Source organism: Mobula birostris, chromosome 20 (assembly GCF_030028105.1).
Source record: "Mobula birostris isolate sMobBir1 chromosome 20, sMobBir1.hap1, whole genome shotgun sequence".
Lineage (NCBI taxonomy): Eukaryota > Metazoa > Chordata > Chondrichthyes > Myliobatiformes > Myliobatidae > Mobula > Mobula birostris.
In genome coordinates, this window is record NC_092389.1 from 29,689,945 (window position 1) to 29,706,510 (window position 16,566).

General features: G+C 41.4%; 1 protein-coding gene across 5 annotated transcripts in view; it reads left to right on the forward strand.

Annotated features, from left to right (window-relative positions):
• Positions 1-269: 269 nt before the first annotated feature.
• The window catches only part of fam118b (family with sequence similarity 118 member B), a 48,687-nt gene continuing 32,390 nt past the window's right edge, over positions 270-16,566 (forward strand). For 4 of the 5 annotated variants that reach the window (XM_072238412.1, XM_072238411.1, XM_072238409.1 and 1 more), the window contains exons 1-2: positions 284-357; positions 11,693-11,745. The gene's annotated coding sequence lies outside the window, so the exon portion shown is untranslated. Of the gene's footprint in view, positions 358-11,692; positions 11,746-16,566 lie in introns of all 5 variants that reach the window. The other variant, XM_072238413.1, reaches the window with a different exon arrangement.

The window sequence follows — 16,566 nt, forward strand, 5'->3', positions numbered from 1 at the left end:
TTGGGAAATATTGGCTTTCAAGCAGGCAATCCAGATGTTTATTTTTAAAAAGATCTTTCCAGTTAAGATAGCTGTTCTTTGGGTTGCCTTTGCGCAATTTGAACTGAGTTTCCATCGACTACAATTGCCAAAAAAAAAGGAATTGTGAAGGCCTTTTTTTTGGTAACGTAAGGGGAGCGTATTTGCAAGCCCCGTATCCTTAAATTTAATACTGTAGGTTGAGTTTTGAGTTGAGCGATTGCGTCACTCTGATCTTTCTGACCCTGCGTCCTGCCGTTGGGAGCTCTTCGCTGTTGTGCGCGCTCGCGTCGTATGAAGAAGAATCTGGAAGCGCCGAGAAGGAGCGAAGTGAGGAGGGTAAGAGGGTTACAGTCAGGAGAGAGAGTGAATCAGCTGGAGGCATGGAGGGGTCTTCAGAGTAAATGGAAATGTTCGCCATGTGGATGGGGCTATTGCTACTGATAGGGAAAGGTGAGGTGTATGATCCCACCTTCAGAGCCACAGGGTCCCCAGAACGAGGGCCGTAAATATTTGGAGCTGCACTTAGCGCAGGAAGAGAAACGGCTTTGCAGAGTGCATGAAAATCATGTTTAGCTCACTACCGCAGACTGATTTCTAACCTGTGCTGGTTCAGCAAAGATGAGCAAGAGAGGGTGACAGAATAATCCGTGGAGGATTGAAACCAAGGAAAGGTTGGAAGACTGAGTAGAGGAGGTGGAGTGTAACTAGGCTTTGAGAGGATTTAACTGAATATGACAAAGCAATAGAAAGCCATGCAAATTAATGAATTGAGATAAACATAAGTAGGCTTGTATGAGGAGAAAACAAAACACCACACATCAAATGTGAAATAGCTAAATACTGTAAATAAAGACACCTGGTTTGGGTCAAAGATCAACTGTATTCATCATTTATATTTACTTGTATTTGGAATTTGCTGTGGTGTGTTGGTGTGACGTGCAACAGAAAACTACATTCAACAATTATAAAGAATTATATAAAAATAAACTTAGAGGTTAAACATACAGATATCAGAATCAGGTTTAATATCACCAGCATATGTCGTGAAATTTGTTAACATTACGGCAGCAGTACAATGAAATGCATGGTAAATATAGAGGAAAAAACAGTTACAGTAAATATATAGATAAATTTGTGTATATTAAATAGTCAAGGTAAAATAAGTAGTGCAAAAAAAAAAGAAAAAATAGTGAGGTAGTGTCCAAGGGTTCAATGTTCATTTAGAAATTAGATGGCAAAGGGGAAGAAGTTGCTCCTGAATCACTGAGTGTGTGCCTTCAGGCTCCTGTACCTCTTAGCCGACAGTAACAATGTGAAGAGGGCATGTCCTGGGAGGCTAGTACCCATGATAGAGCTGACTAATCTTATGAGTTTCTGCAACTTACTTCAATCCTGTGCAGTGGCTCCACCATACCAGTCAGTGACGCAGCCTTTCAGAATGCTCTCCAAGATACATTTGTAGAAGTTTTTGAACATTTTAGTTGACATTTTAGTTAGTCCTTCATTCTGTCTTACCTTCTTTACAGCTGCATCAATATGTTGGATCCAGAGACATTGACACCTAGGTACTTGAAATTGCTCACTCCCTCCACTTCCGATCCCTCTGAGGATTGGTTTGTGTTCCCTTGTATTACCCTTTCTGAAGTCCACAATCTGCTCTTTCGTCTTATTGACATTGAGTACAAGGTTGTTGCTATGACACCACTCCACTAGTTGGCGTATCTCGCTCCTGTACGCCCTTTTGTCACCACCTGAGATTCTGCCAACAATGGTTGTATCATCAGCAAATTTCTCGATGGTATTTGAGCTATATCTACCCACATGGGTATAGAGAAAGTAGAGCATTGGACTAGGCACACATCCTTGTGGTGCACTAATGTTGATTGTCAGCAAAGAGGAGATGTTGCTACCAATCCGCACAGATTGTGGTCTGCTGTTTAGGAATTGTAGGAATGATAGTGTTAAATGCTGAGCTATAGTCAATAAACCTCATCCTGACATAGGTATTTATATAATCCAGGTGATTCAAGGCCACATAGAGAGCCATTGAGATTGCATCTGCCATAGGCTTATTGTGGTGATAGGCATATTATAGTGGGTCCAGGTCCTTACTGAGACAGGTGTTGATTCTAGCCATGACCAACCTCTCAAAGCAGTTAGTTGGCACAGGTTTTTGGAGCCTTACCAGGTATTCCTTTGGGCCCTGCCGCCTTGTGAGGGTTCACCCTCCTGAAAGACAGCCTGACGTCGGCCTCTGAGACAGAGATCATAAGGTCACTGGATGCTGAAGGGATCTTTATAGCTGTGGTTTTATTTGCCCTTTCAAAGTGAGCATAAAAGGCGTTGAGCTCGTCTAGTATTGAATAAAATGTGCATAAAAACCAGTATGTATTTATAATATAAACAGGACAAGTTGAGTATACCTTATACTAAATGCTTGGGGCTGGAAGTGTTTTGGATTTTGAATTTTTTCTGGTTTTCAAAGGTTCATTTATTATCCAAGTGTGTATGCAGTATACAACTCTGAGATTCTACTTCTCCAGGTAGCCACAAAACAAAGAAAACCATGGAAGTTAGTTCAAGGAGAAACAGCAAACCCAACCCCAAATCCACCCCTCTGCACAAAAAAACAGAACAGCACTACGATCATCAAGCCCCCCTCCCCTCGCACAAAATGTATCAAAAACTTTGGCCCCCAAACCCCCCCCCTCCCCGAACAAAACACAACAAAAATGTTGGTGCCCAAAACCCCCTCCCCTGCATGGAATGCAACAAGAATATCGACCCCCAAATCCCCCTCTCCTGCACAAAAAAACAAGAACATCAACCCCAAAATCCCCCTTCCCCTGCACAAGAACAGATGATGGCACCATGTAAACGTAACTTTGCTGGATCAAATAACAACAGCACAAAAAGATCATTACTTATCTTTTCACCTGTTTATTTCTTCGAGCTCAGCCGGCGAGTAAACTTGGACCCGACATCAGGGAGAGACCCTCTCTCATCTCCCCAGCGGTTCTACAAGTTCACTGCCCAATGTCAGAATTGTGAGAAGTTATTAAGGCCACCAATACAAAAGAACAATCAGTTTGATAACCATTCCGGTCAAGTCAATGGATTATTGATACAGAGAACAATCAGTTTGATAACTATTCCGGTCAAGTCAATGGACTATTGATACAAAAGTACAATCAATTTGTTAGACACTCCAGCCACCTTAATTAAAGAAAAGAATGTCCTACCTGGTTTGCTGGAGCCACAACTTAATTACAAAGATAAGAACATTCGTCAAATTTGTGCTTTAATTAAGAAAGGAATGTTCTGTCTAATTTCCATCAGGTACTGCTTTTTGTCAAAATCAAAAGGTGTGAAAAGCCCAGAGACATCTTATGTGGATCTGGGCAAACTTTAATTATCTTGCTCCAAAGAAAGCAGCTGTGAGACATTATTCAAACACGCGCATTTTTCTATCATACAGTTCTTTGTAAGCACTCAAACCATCTTGCAGTCACAGACATAGTCAGTACTTAATTCGTTGCTTACAGGAATCTGAGAATCCCCCATTCCCTTAAACTTTATCACGGAATATAAAAACCATAAGATTTGAAAAGTCCATAGTCTACAGTCCAAATTCATAAACACAGAACCTCAGTAACATCCTCTGACATCATTGAAAGAGACACTGCTCAAACGCAGAGACCTACCCACCGGGGCACAGTGATAAGCCACACAGACTCCTTATGAGCTATATCATTATATATTTTAACAGTAAAAAAGATTACATACCATTAATATAATGAAGATATAATGTGTGCAAGGTAACAAAAGCAGCACAGTAGTATTGGGAGTATACCTGAATCAGCTGTTGAACAACAACAAACAACGGTAGGCTTTCAGTCTCCATCTATAAGGCCATGTTTTGATTAAAAGGTCACGGTACACTGTATTTGTATTTTATGTTTTTTTTTAGGTTTTATGTAAGGTATAAAAACAATCGGCTTTGTAGACTTATTCTGGTGTTAGATTTTCATCAGCAACACTTTAAAAATTTAATGCTGTTGTGTACAGTATAAAAACAATCAGCATCAGAGACTTGTTCTGCTGCTAGATTTTCATGATCAGCAGACGCTTTAAAAATTTAATGCCGTGTCATGTCTTAAATTTCTGCAACCAGCCTGCTGAGTATTCACAATTACTTTCAATTTTGAGTTCATGATAGATCTTTGCTTGTTTCATGATCAGTATACTGTTAAGTGGCATATGTTCACTCCACTGATGAATCCACTCTATGAATACACAATCGAGATCTTCATTTTTCACTTTATGCAGTGTTTTTCTATTTTTCATTAACTTTTGTTCATCACTTCTCAGAACTGTCTGTGATGCACAGAAACCTGTGCATCACCTGGGAACCTTCCCAGCACATGTTAAATTTTCCATTTGTAACGTCATGTCAGCGCTTTGAAAAAGATTCGAATTTCGGATTTTTTCAAAATTTGGAGTCTCAGAAAAGGGATACTGAACCTGTATTATAAAAAGTGGCTCAGAGACTTTACTGTAGTGGCAGGGATAATAGAGAGTTGTGGGAGGGTGTGTTTTTTGTTTTAATAGCCCTGTAGCGTTTTCCAGGGGGAGCTTTTGAAAAAGGCAGTTTTCATGTGTCTGCAATGATTTTGCATGCCAAAATATTGTCTATCAATAGCCCTTCCGTCCCATTCTTCCAACCCCTCGGGTCTCTCTGACCCACGTAGGCTAAACCTTAAAAGATGTTGGCCTAAAACTGAACCTAACAGAAAAATGAAGGTTCTATAGCTCTTAGAATACGAGTTAAACTTGCAATATCTATTCAAAACTACCCTTTATGTAATTTCCCACTAGTTTTTAGTGATTTCTGCACATGGAATGTAAAATCTTTCTGATACTTTACAGTTTTCTTTCTTTCTCATAGAGCATTTTCCATCTTACTCTTTTGGCCTGCCACTTCCAACAGTAAACTCCATTTGGGATTTGCTCACTACAGGTTTCCCCCACCATCCGAAGGTAGAGCGTTCCTATGAAACGGTTCGTAAGCTGGAATGTCGTAAAGCAAAGAAGCAATTACCATTTATTTATATGGGAAAATTTTGTGAGCGTTCGCAGACCCAAAAATAACCTACCAAATCATGCCAAATAACACATAAAACCTAAAATAACAGTAACATATAGTAAAAGCAGGAATGATATGATAAATACACAGCCTATATAAAGTAGAAATACTTCTCTACAATCATTGCCTGCACTGTTTTCTGTAGCGAAAATCTCACGCAAGCGCTGTCAGCAAAAACATGGCGCAAGCGCTCTCGGCAAAAACACTCTCTCCAGTAACCTTTAAGCTATGAAGCTGCCAAATCATACCAAATAACACATAAAAATACACAGCCTATATAAAGTAGAAATAATGTATGTACAATGTAGTATCACTTACCGGAATTGGGAAGACAGCGCAGAGCACACTGATGATGGTGTGTTAAGCTGAGTCGTTGGAGGTTGAGGTGGTGCAGTGGCCTCCACCCTCTGGGCAGCGAACCGATACTGATCTGCGAAGCATGCAGGGGTACAGCAGTAGCCGGGACACACCCAGCACGTCTTTAAGAAAAAAGCCGAAATAAACAAGCTAATTAATTAGGTGCCGCCCAGCACGTAAATGCTGGCCCAGATCAGAGGCGACGCAATCGGCAATCGCCTCTGATCTGGGCCGACATTTACCTGCCGGGCGGCACCTAATTAATTAGCTTGTTTATTTCGGCTATTTTTCTTAAAGATGTGCTGGGTGCCTCCCGGCTACCGCTGCATTCTCCGCGAATCGGTATCTGTCCGCGGCCCGGGGGTTGGGGTGGTGGGACACTGAGGTGTCATCCCATTATTGTCTGTTTCCATCAGGGCAGGCAGGTGATCTTCCTCTATGTCTGCCTGCCTCGATGTCAAAGATCGAGGTTCGTCGTCTGCTGTGGCTGATGTGGAAGGCTTGAAAAACGACAGTATGCTTGACTGCTAGCCTCGCGCATTTTTCTATCATACAGTTCTTTGTAAGCACTCAAACCATCTTGCAAATATGCCCTAAACTGACGTACCCTTTCAAACTTAAAGTCGTACTTTATCATTGCAGCGAAAATCTCACGCAGTTGCTTCACATTCAGTTCCTGGACAACTTCACTTTCGGTCCGTTTGCTATTGCATTCAGTTTCAATTGTTATCTATTCCTCTTCCAATTGCATCAGCTCTTCATCTATCAGTTCTTGGTCATGAGATGCCAAAACCTCTTCAACATCATCTTCGTCAACTTCCAGAAGCCAAACTCACTTTGTCCTTGCTTTGTTCACCACAATCGAAACGCTTAATTATGTCTAGTTTTACGCTAAGTGTAACACCCTTACAAGCTCTTTTAGGCTTTTCCGATACCTTAGAACTCATCTTGCAAATGGATGCTCACAGGCAGGTGTTTTAAGCAATGCCGGCTAGAATGCAGTTCCGGGGGAGGAGCTTGGCTGCTCGGGGCACGTGCTGCGTTTTATCACGCGCTGCTTTTTTCACGTGCTGCTTTTTTTCGTAACAGTGAAAACACCCTTTGTTAGTGAAAACAGGTAACTAATGTAGGTCTTTCGTAACAGTGAGGTTTCGTAAAGTGAACGTTTGAAAAGCGTGGAACACCTGTATATCTATCACATTTACCCAAGCAACTTTTGGCCCCACCAATACTTTTTAATTCTCCATCAATCAGAGTTAGCAATATTAGAAATAATAGTTATTGATATATTGGAGTGAAAAACTGGGGTCCCAGCACAGATCATTGGGGATTACATTAACAGCCAGGCATAAGAATTTGATTAATGTTGTAGGTATATTGCCACTGCTTCAGAATTTAATATAATTGAATTGTGTATGCAGTTCTAACTTTATTACATAGTAAGAGGTACTGTCTAACAAACATTTCTAATCATCTGACCACTTACTGGATCTATCCAACATTAAGCTTATTGTTCCTTTTGTAGAACCTTGCATGTGGCCCTTGCCTTAATGACACTTCAGGTAGTGGAAATTTGCTCTGACAGAATCACAAATAATTGTGCAAAAAAAATGGGAAAGAATAAAATTAGCTCTCATGAATTTTTGTAGAGGGAGAGGGGGAAGTAAACTAATAAATACTTCATTTTATTCAAATTGTTTCTGGATGTCTCAGCAGATGATGCAACTCCATGTAATGGGGAATCACAATGCGGATCATTTTCTCAGAATACAACCTCCTATCCCCTAATACAGGAGTTGCACATATTGAAGTTCCTTTGGAAGTTCATGTACACCATATTATAGATACTTCCTTTAGTTATAAGTTTCTTCAGAAAGCCTCCAGTAAAATACTTTTGAAGTATAATTACTGTTGATTGGATGAAGGCATTGCAGCTAATTATGGTACAGCAAGTGCAGTAATATTTTTAATAATCTTGCTCGAAATGGTGTACGTTATTGTATCTTTTAAATTCATCTGAGAAGTTGGATCTGCATGGATTATCATATTTGTAAAATATTTATTTTCTTCTGGGAAAGGTAGCAATGAATATGACATGCAACACACACAAAATGCTGGAGGAACTCAGCAAGCTAGGCAGCCTCCATAGAAAAGAGTACAGTCGATATTTTAGGCTGAGACCCTTCAGCAGAACTGGAGAAAAAAAGATGAGGAGTCAGAGTTAGAAGGGAGGGAGGGGAGGAAGAAACACAAGGTGATAGGTGAAACTGGGAGTGGGGAGGGGGTGAAGTAAAGAGCTGGGAAATTGATTGGTGAAAGAGATACAGGGCTGGAGAAGGGGGAATCTAATAGGAGAGGACAGAAGGCTATGGAAGAAAGAAAAAGAGGGAGGAGCACCAAAGAGAGGCGATGGGCAGGCAAAGGGATGAGGTGAGAGAGAGAAAAGGGGATGGGGAATAGAGAAAGAGGGGGCCATTACTGGAAGTTTGAGAAATCAATGTTCATTTCATCACGTTGGAGGCTACCCAGACGGATTATAAGGTGTTGCTCCTCCAACCTGAGTGTGGCTTTGTTGCGACATTAAAGGAGACCATGGATGGACATATCGAAATGGGAATGGGAAGTGGAATTAAAATGGGTGGCCATTGGGAGATCCCGCTTATTCTGACGGACGGAGTGTAGGTGCTCAGTGAAGCAGTCTCCCAATCTTCGTCGTGTCTCACCGATATACAAGGAGCACCAGATACAATAGGTGAAGTGTTGCTTCACCTGGAAGGACTGTTTGGGGCCCTGAATTGAAGTGAGGGAGGAGGTGTAGCACTTGTTCCGCTTGCAAAGATAAGTGTCAGGAGGGAGATCAGTGAGGAGGGATGAATGGACAAGGAGTCGCATCGGGAGTGATCCCTGCAGAAAGTGGGGTGGGGGAGGGGGAGAAGATGTGCTTGGTGGTGGGATCCCGTTGCAGGTTGGAGGAGCAACACCTTATATTCCATCTGGGTAGCCTCCAACATGATGGCATGAACATTGATTTCTCGAGCTTCCAGTAATGGCAACCCTCCCCACTTCTTTATTACCCATCCCCTTTTCGCTCTCACCTTATCTCCTTGCCTGCCTGTTGTCTCCCTCTCGTGCTCCTCCTCCTTTTTTCTTTCTTCCATGTCCTTCTGTCCTCTCCTATTAGATTCCCTCTTCTCTAGCCCTTTATCTCTTTCACCAGTCAACTTCCCAGCTCTTTACTTCATCCCTCCCGCCTTCCAGTTTCACCTTGTGTTTCTTTCTCTGACACTGACACTGACAATTTCTAACACTGACTGCTCATCTTTTTTTCTCCAGTCCTGCTGAAGGGTCTCGGCCCAAAACGTTGACTGTTTACTCTTTTCTGTACATGCTGCCTGGCCTACTGAACTCCTCCAGCATTTTGTGTGTTGCTCGGATTTCCAGCATCTGCAGATTTTCTTTTGTTTGTAAGTGAATATGACAAGTTCCCCTGTAGGCTAAGAAGGGAAGGGAAATACAGAACCTCTAGTGCAGGGGTAGGCAACCTACTGCCTGCAGGCCAGATCCGGCCCACGAAGGTACTTTGACTGACCCGCGAGCAAATATTGGGATACTATGCTTGTCCGGCCCGCGAGCGATTTTTCCTTATTCTGAGCGTTTCACGCGACCACGCTGATGGACATGCATGGCGTCTTGTTACACTGGCCCCAGGTTCTGTTTTGTTCCAAACCAAACACTGGTATATATGAACAACGGGAAGACAGACTACCTTATTAATATGTATTAGATACTCTCTGTGTACGCACAGATTTTCAGATGGGATCATTCAAATTTGTAAACAGAAACAGCGTCACTTGTGTTCTAACAAGAAATCCACGCTAAATATCTAGATATTTATATGTGCTAGGATACTTGTTGAATAACTCAAGTTTTGAAATAAAATCGAAGAAAAAAATTCCAATGGCAATGAATGCAAAACGCAGGAAGGTAGACACTGAGTGCCGAAATTTCCAAAACACTTGGACACTAGATTATTTCTTCATTGAGCAAGCTGGGAAACCAGTTTGTCTCATTTTCCTAGAAAATGTTGCTGTGAAGAAGGTGGCAAATATCAGGCGACATTACGAGACCTGCCATAGTGGAAATTTTAACAAGTTTACTGGGCAAGTATTTCTTGTGGACATTACATCTCATTTAAATAACTTGAATTTACAACTTCAAGGAAAAAAATCAGCTGATACATGAGATGTATGGTCATATTGTGGCCTTTGAAAGAAAACTGCAATTGTGGGAGTACAGTACCAGCTTCAAAAAGGAAATTGTGCACATTTTCCCACTTCTCAAAAAAGTAAAGCATAAGATCCAGGCATTTTTGTGAATATGGTCCAAGAATTGAGAAAAGAGTTTTCATCTCGTTTTGCTGATTTTCGCTTGCATGCAAATGAGTTCAAGCTGTTTACTACTCCATTTGATGTGGAAGTGGACACTGCATCAGAAAGTTTTCAAATGGAAATGATTGAGATGCAGTGTGATGACATATTGAGGTCGAAATTTCATTCTGAAGATGTGTCAGTGCTTGACTTCTATAGAAATATATTCATCCAAGTGGGAAGTATCCTAACTTAGTAGACCATGCAAAAAAGATAGCATCATTGCTTGGCAGCACTTATCTGTGTGAGCAATTATTTTCAAAAATGAAGCACACCAAGAACCATTTGAGGACAAGATTGACTGATGCCCATCTGGATAATGTCTTGCTCTTGGCATCAACAAAACTGACACCCAATATTGAGAAGCTTTCAAGCAACAAACAGCATCAAGTTTCACATTGATTTATCGACTGTTTGCATTAAAATTTTCTTTTTTATTATACTTAATTTACCACCATTCAGTGCATCATGTTCATATGTGTAAGGGGTTTCTTCTTTTATGTTACTGCTGAGGCTAATAAAATGGCTTCTTTGTTATGTTATAATAAAATGGCTTATCTGTAATGTTAACAGCTGACTTAACGGTAGCAGCTTGTTTGGGTTATAATTACTGATAACGGGAATTGTATTCATTTGCTAACCAGTTGGGATAGATGTTATTCTTTCTTGTGTGTCTGTAAGCTATTGTTTTCGTGGGCTTTTGGGCAGAGGCGCAATGGGGACAGAGAGAGGAGACGCGATGCTGTAAGCTGGGTGAGGATGGGACCCAAGAGGGAGTCCAAGGCCCAGGGTTTTTCTGGAGGAGAACCGAAGAGGAAGGACATGCTGGACGCGCTCTGGTCGACCACCGTGGTTGGTCCCAGGCGGGGGGTCGAGGAGGAAGGAGGATCAGCAAAAGGGAATCCACGAGCTCCAACGGTTGTGCACGAAATGGTTGAACTGTGATAAGTTTGGCGCCTTTTACTTCCCTTTTATGTTGTATCTCTATTAATTACATAGTTCTAGTAAGATCTATAAAGTGTAATTTGTAAACCGTACTTTGTGTGCTGTCTGTTATTTGGCGGGGTGGGGTACATCACGCGGCATCCACACAAACTTGATTACCCAGTTTGGCGGGGCCGAAGGCTGCTTCCCCTAGATGAAAGCGAGCTGAGCGAGCCTGAGGCTTACCAGGGGGCTACATACATTTTATGTTTAAAGATTCTTTGTGTCCTTTTAATAGATTCAAAAGATGCCTTGATTGAAATAAATTGCAACTAAACTGAGTTCTTTGATTACTAGTTGGCATCCTTGGTTAAACACAAATGATTTTCTAGCATGCGTTATTCATTAATTTGAGGCAAAACATAATTAGATGTATTTAAATGGATAATTCCCATATTTCAAGTTTTTTATGGCATTTATCTGGCCCACCGTCTGCTCATTAATATGCGATCCGGCCCACAGAGGCAAAATGGTTGCTGACCCCTGCTCTGGTGCATCATCAAACTGACAATCTCGATGATGCATTGAAATCTATGGATTTGTACTATTGAATTTATATGGTAAAGGTTTCATTTAATTCACAGTTAACATGGTTGTCCAATTTTTAAAACAAAATTTGTGTTTTCTGGATATTGTTTTGCTTTCTGTGCCACAATATCTATGGCCAAGGGAATAGATTTAATGCTTATTCCTAGATTTGTTCGTTTATTCATGCATAAGATGTACATGTCACTCACACAGCTGTCATTTTTATTAGGTACTCCATACTTCAACTGAACTGAAACATTGATCACATATGACCAAAACAAGGTAAAGATGAAGGATTTCCTTCCCTGAAGGACACAACTAAACCAGGAGGTTTCTTAATAAGCATATATAGCTTCATAGTTGCTATGACTAGGCCTTTTTGCTAATGTGTATTATTAAATGAAAACTCATCTGTAAAAACAAGCAGTCTGGCGATGTCTTCCTTTTATTTCTGCTGCATTGCACTATGTTTGCAATGTGCTGAAAAAAATCACTTCTAAAGGATTACCTTCTGTGTCTTCCTACTACAATGAAAACTAGTTTCTTTTTGTCAGAATACCTTTAACTGTAAGGTTTTAGTTTACAGTTGCAAGAAAAGGTTTGTGAACCCTTTGCAATTACCTGGTTTTCTGCATTAATTGCTCATAAAATGTGGTCTGATCTTCATCTAAGTCACAATAATATACAAACAGTCTGCCTAAAATAATTGTATTACTACTCGTCATTACTGAATACACCATTTAAACAATCACACTCTCGGTTCAAAAAAGTATGTGAACCTCTGGGGTAATGCCTTCTACAAAAACTATTTGGAGTCAGGTGTTCCAATCAATGAGATGAGATTGGAGGTTTGGGTTGTAGAGGTGTCCTGCCCTTTAAAAAAGACAAAGTCAGGTTACTGACAGAGCCGGCTCTTCTCAAGAAGAATCTGTTTATGTGCATCATGCCTCGATCAAAACAACTTTCAGGGGACCTTAGACGAAGAAGAATTGTAGAGATGCATGAAGCAGGAAAAGGCTACAAAGACATTTCTAAAGACCTGAGTGTTCATCAGTCCACAGTAAGAGAAATTGTCTACAAATGGAGGAAATTCAGCACTGTTGCTACTCTTCCTAGGAGTGGGTGTCCTACAGAGATCACACAAAGAGCACAATGTGCAGTGCTGAAGAAGATGAAAAAGAATCCAAGGGTAACAGCAAAAGGCCTGCAAAAAAAACTTTAGAACTTGCTAAGGTCTCTGTTCATGTGTCCACTATAAGAAAAGCGCTGAACAAAAATGGCATTCCTGGAAGGACACCATGGAGAAAAGCATTGCTCTCCAAAAAGAAAATTGCTTTACGTCTTAAGTTTGCAAACACAACCTGGATAATCCACAATGCTTCTGGGACAATTCTGTGGACAGATGAGACAAAAGTTGGACTTTTTGGCAGAAATGCACACTGCTATGTTTGAAGGAAAAAGGGCACTGCACACCAACACGAAAACCTCATCGCCAACTGTGAAGCATGGCGGAAGGAGCTTCATGGTTTGGGGCTGCTTTGCTGCCTCAGGGCCCAGACAGCTTGCAATCATTGAGGGAACAATGAATTCAAAATTGTATCAAGACATTTTACAGGAGAATGTCAGGGTGGCAGTCTGTCACCTGAAGTTTAATAGAAGTTGGTTGATACAACAAGACAATAATCCAAATCACAAAGAGTAAATCTACAACAGAATGGTTTAAAAAGAAGGAAATTTATGTTTTGAAATGGCGAAGTCAGAGTCCAGATCTTAACCCAAATTGAAATGCTCTGGCATGACCTGAAGAGGGCTGTTCATGCAAGGTATCCCAGAAATATTGATGAACTGAAACAGTTTTGTATGGAAGAATAGTCTAAAATTCCTTCAAGCCAATGTACAGGACTGATCAACAGTTACTGGAAATGTTTGGTTGAAGTTATTGCTGTACAAGGGGGTCACACCAGTTACTGAAAGCAAAATTCACATACTTTTTCCAACGAGTACATGTAATATTGGATCATTTTCTCAGTAATTATCTATGAATAATTATAATGTTTTTTCTGTTATTTATTTAATTGGGTCCTCTTTATCGAGTTTTAGGACTTGCGTGAAGATCTGATCACATTTTAGTCGTACTTAGGCAGAAATAGTGAATTTGTATTGTATATGAATGCACGGAGTATAAGAAATAAAGTGGATGAGCTTGAGGCACAGTTGGAAATTGGTAAGTATGATGTTGTGGGAATAACAGAGACACGGCTTCAAGTGGACAGGGCCTGGGAAATGAATATTCAAGGGTATACGTCCTATCGAAAGGACAGACTGATGGGCAGAAGGGGTGGGGTGGCTCTGTTGGTGAGGAATGATATTCAGTCCCTTGTGAGGGGGGACATAGAATCAGGAGACGTAGAGTCAGTATGGATAGAACTGAGAAATTCTAAGGGTAGAAAGATCCTAATGGAAGTTATCTACAGGCCCCCAAACAGTAGTCTGGATATAGGGTGTAAGTTGAATCAGGAGTTAAAATTGGCATGTCGCAAAGGTAATGCTACAGTTGTTATGGGGGACTTCAACATGCAGGTAGACTGGAGGAATCAGGTTGGTACTGGACCCCAAGAAAGGGAGTTTGTGGAGTCCCTCCGAGATGGATTCTTAGAACAGCTTGTACTGGAGCCTACCAGAGAGAACGCAATTCTAGATTTAGTGTTGTGCAATGAACCGGATTTGATCAGGGACCTCGAGGTAAAGGAGCCATTAGGAGATAGTGACCATAATATGATAAGTTTTAATCTACAATTTGAGAGGGAGAAGGGAAACTCGGAAGTGTGAGTATTACAGTTGAACAAAGGGAACTATGGTGCTATGAGGGAGGAGCTGGCCAGTGTTCACTGGAACAATACCCTAGCAGGGATGACAGTGGAACAGCAATGGCAAATGTTTCTGGGAATAATGCGGAAGGTGCAGGATCAGTTCGTTCCAAAGAGGAAGAAAGATCCTAAGGGGAGTAAGGGGAGGCCGTGGCTGACAAGGGAAGTAATGGACAGTATAAAAATAAAAGAGAAGAAATATAACATAGCAAAGACGAATGGGAAGCCGGAGGATTGTGAAACTTTTAAAGAGCAACAGAAGGTAACTAAAAAGGCAATACGCGGAGAAAAGATGAGGTATGAAGGTAAACTAGCCAAGAATATAAAGGAGGATAGTAAAAGCTTCTTTAGGTATGTGAAAAGGAAAAAATTAGTTAAGACCAAAATTGGGCCCTTGAAGACAGAAGCGGGTGAATTTATTATGGGGAACAAGGAAATGGCAGATGAGTAGAACAGGTACTTTGGATCTGTCTTCACTAGGGAAGACACAAACAATCTCCCAGATGTAATAGTGGCCAAAGGACCTAGGGTAATGGATGAATTGAAGGAAATTTATATTAGGCAGGAAATGGTGTTGGATAGGCTGTTGGGTCTGAAGGCTGATAAGTACCCGGGACCTGATGGTCTGCATCCCAGGGTACTTAAGGAGGTGGCTTGAGAAATGGTGGATGCATTGGTAATCATTTTCCAATGTTCTATAGATTCAGGATCAGTTCCTGTGGATTGGAGGGTGGCTAATGTTGTCCCTCTCTTCAAGAAGGGAGGAAGAGAGAAAACAGGGAATTATAGACCAGTTAGCCTGACGTCGGTGGTGGGAAAGATGCTGGAGTCAATTATAAATGATGAAATTACGACACATCTGGATAGTCGTAACAGGGTTGGTCCGAGTCAGCATGGATTTACGAAGGGGAAATCGTGCTTGACTAACCTTCTGGAATTTTTTGAGGATGTAACTATGAAGATGGACAAAGGAGAGCCAGTAGATGTAGCGTACCTGGACTTTCAGAAAGCCTTTGATAAAGTCCCACATAGGAGATTAGTGGGCAAAATTAGGGCACATGGTATTGGGGGCAGAGTACTGACATGGATTGAAAATTGGCTGGCTGACAAAAAACGAAGAGTAGCGATTAACAGGTCCCTTTCGGAATGGCAGGCGGTGACCAGTGGGGTGCCGGAGGGTTCAGTATTGGGACCACAGCTGTTTACAATATATATTAATGATTTAGATGAGGGAATTAAAAGTAACATTAGCAAATTTGCCGAAGACACAAAGCTGGGTGGCAGTGTGAAATGTGAGGAGGATGTTATGAGAATGCAGGGTGACTTGGACAGGCTGGGTGAGTGGGCAGATGCATGACAGATGCAGTTTAATGTGGATAAATATGAGGTTATCCACTTTGGTGGTAAGAACAGAAAGGCAGATTATCTAAATGGAGTCAAGTTAGGAAAAGGGGAAGCGCAACGAGATGTAGGTATTCTTGTACATCAGTCACTGAAAACAAGCATGCAAGTACAGCAGGCAGTGAAGAAGGCTAATGGCATGCTGGCCTTCATAACAAGGGAAATTGAGTCCTGCAGCTGTACAGGGCCCTGATGAGACCACACCTGGAGTACTGTGTGCAGTTTTGGTCTCCAAATTTGAGGAAGGACATTCTTGCTATTGAGGAAGTGCAGCGTAGGTTCACAAGGTTAATTCCCGGGATGGCGGGACTGTCATACGTTGAAAGATTGGAGCGACTGGGCTTGTATACTCTGGAATTTAGAAGGCTGAGAGGGGATCTTATTGGAACATATAAGATCATTGAGGGATTAGACACGCTGCAGGCAGGAAGCATGTTCCCGCTGTTGGGTGAGTCCAGAACCAGTTTAAGAATTAGGGGTAGGCCATTTAGAACGGAGTTGAGGAAAAACTTTTTCACCCAGAGAGTGGTGGATATATGGAATGCTCTGCCCCAGAAGGCTGTGGAGGCCAAGTCTCTGGATGCTTTCAAAAAAGAGATGGATAGAGCTCTTAAAGATAGTGGAATCAAAGATTATGGGATAGGGCAGGAACTGGATACTGATAGTGGATGATCAGTCATGATCACAGTGAATGGTGGTGCTGATTCGAAGGGCCGAATGGCCTACTCCTGCACCTATTGTCTATCGTCTAAAATTCTAAAGGGTTCACAGACTTTCTTGCACCACCATATATTTTAACCACTTTTACTATTAAGGTATAGTAGATTTCTTTCTA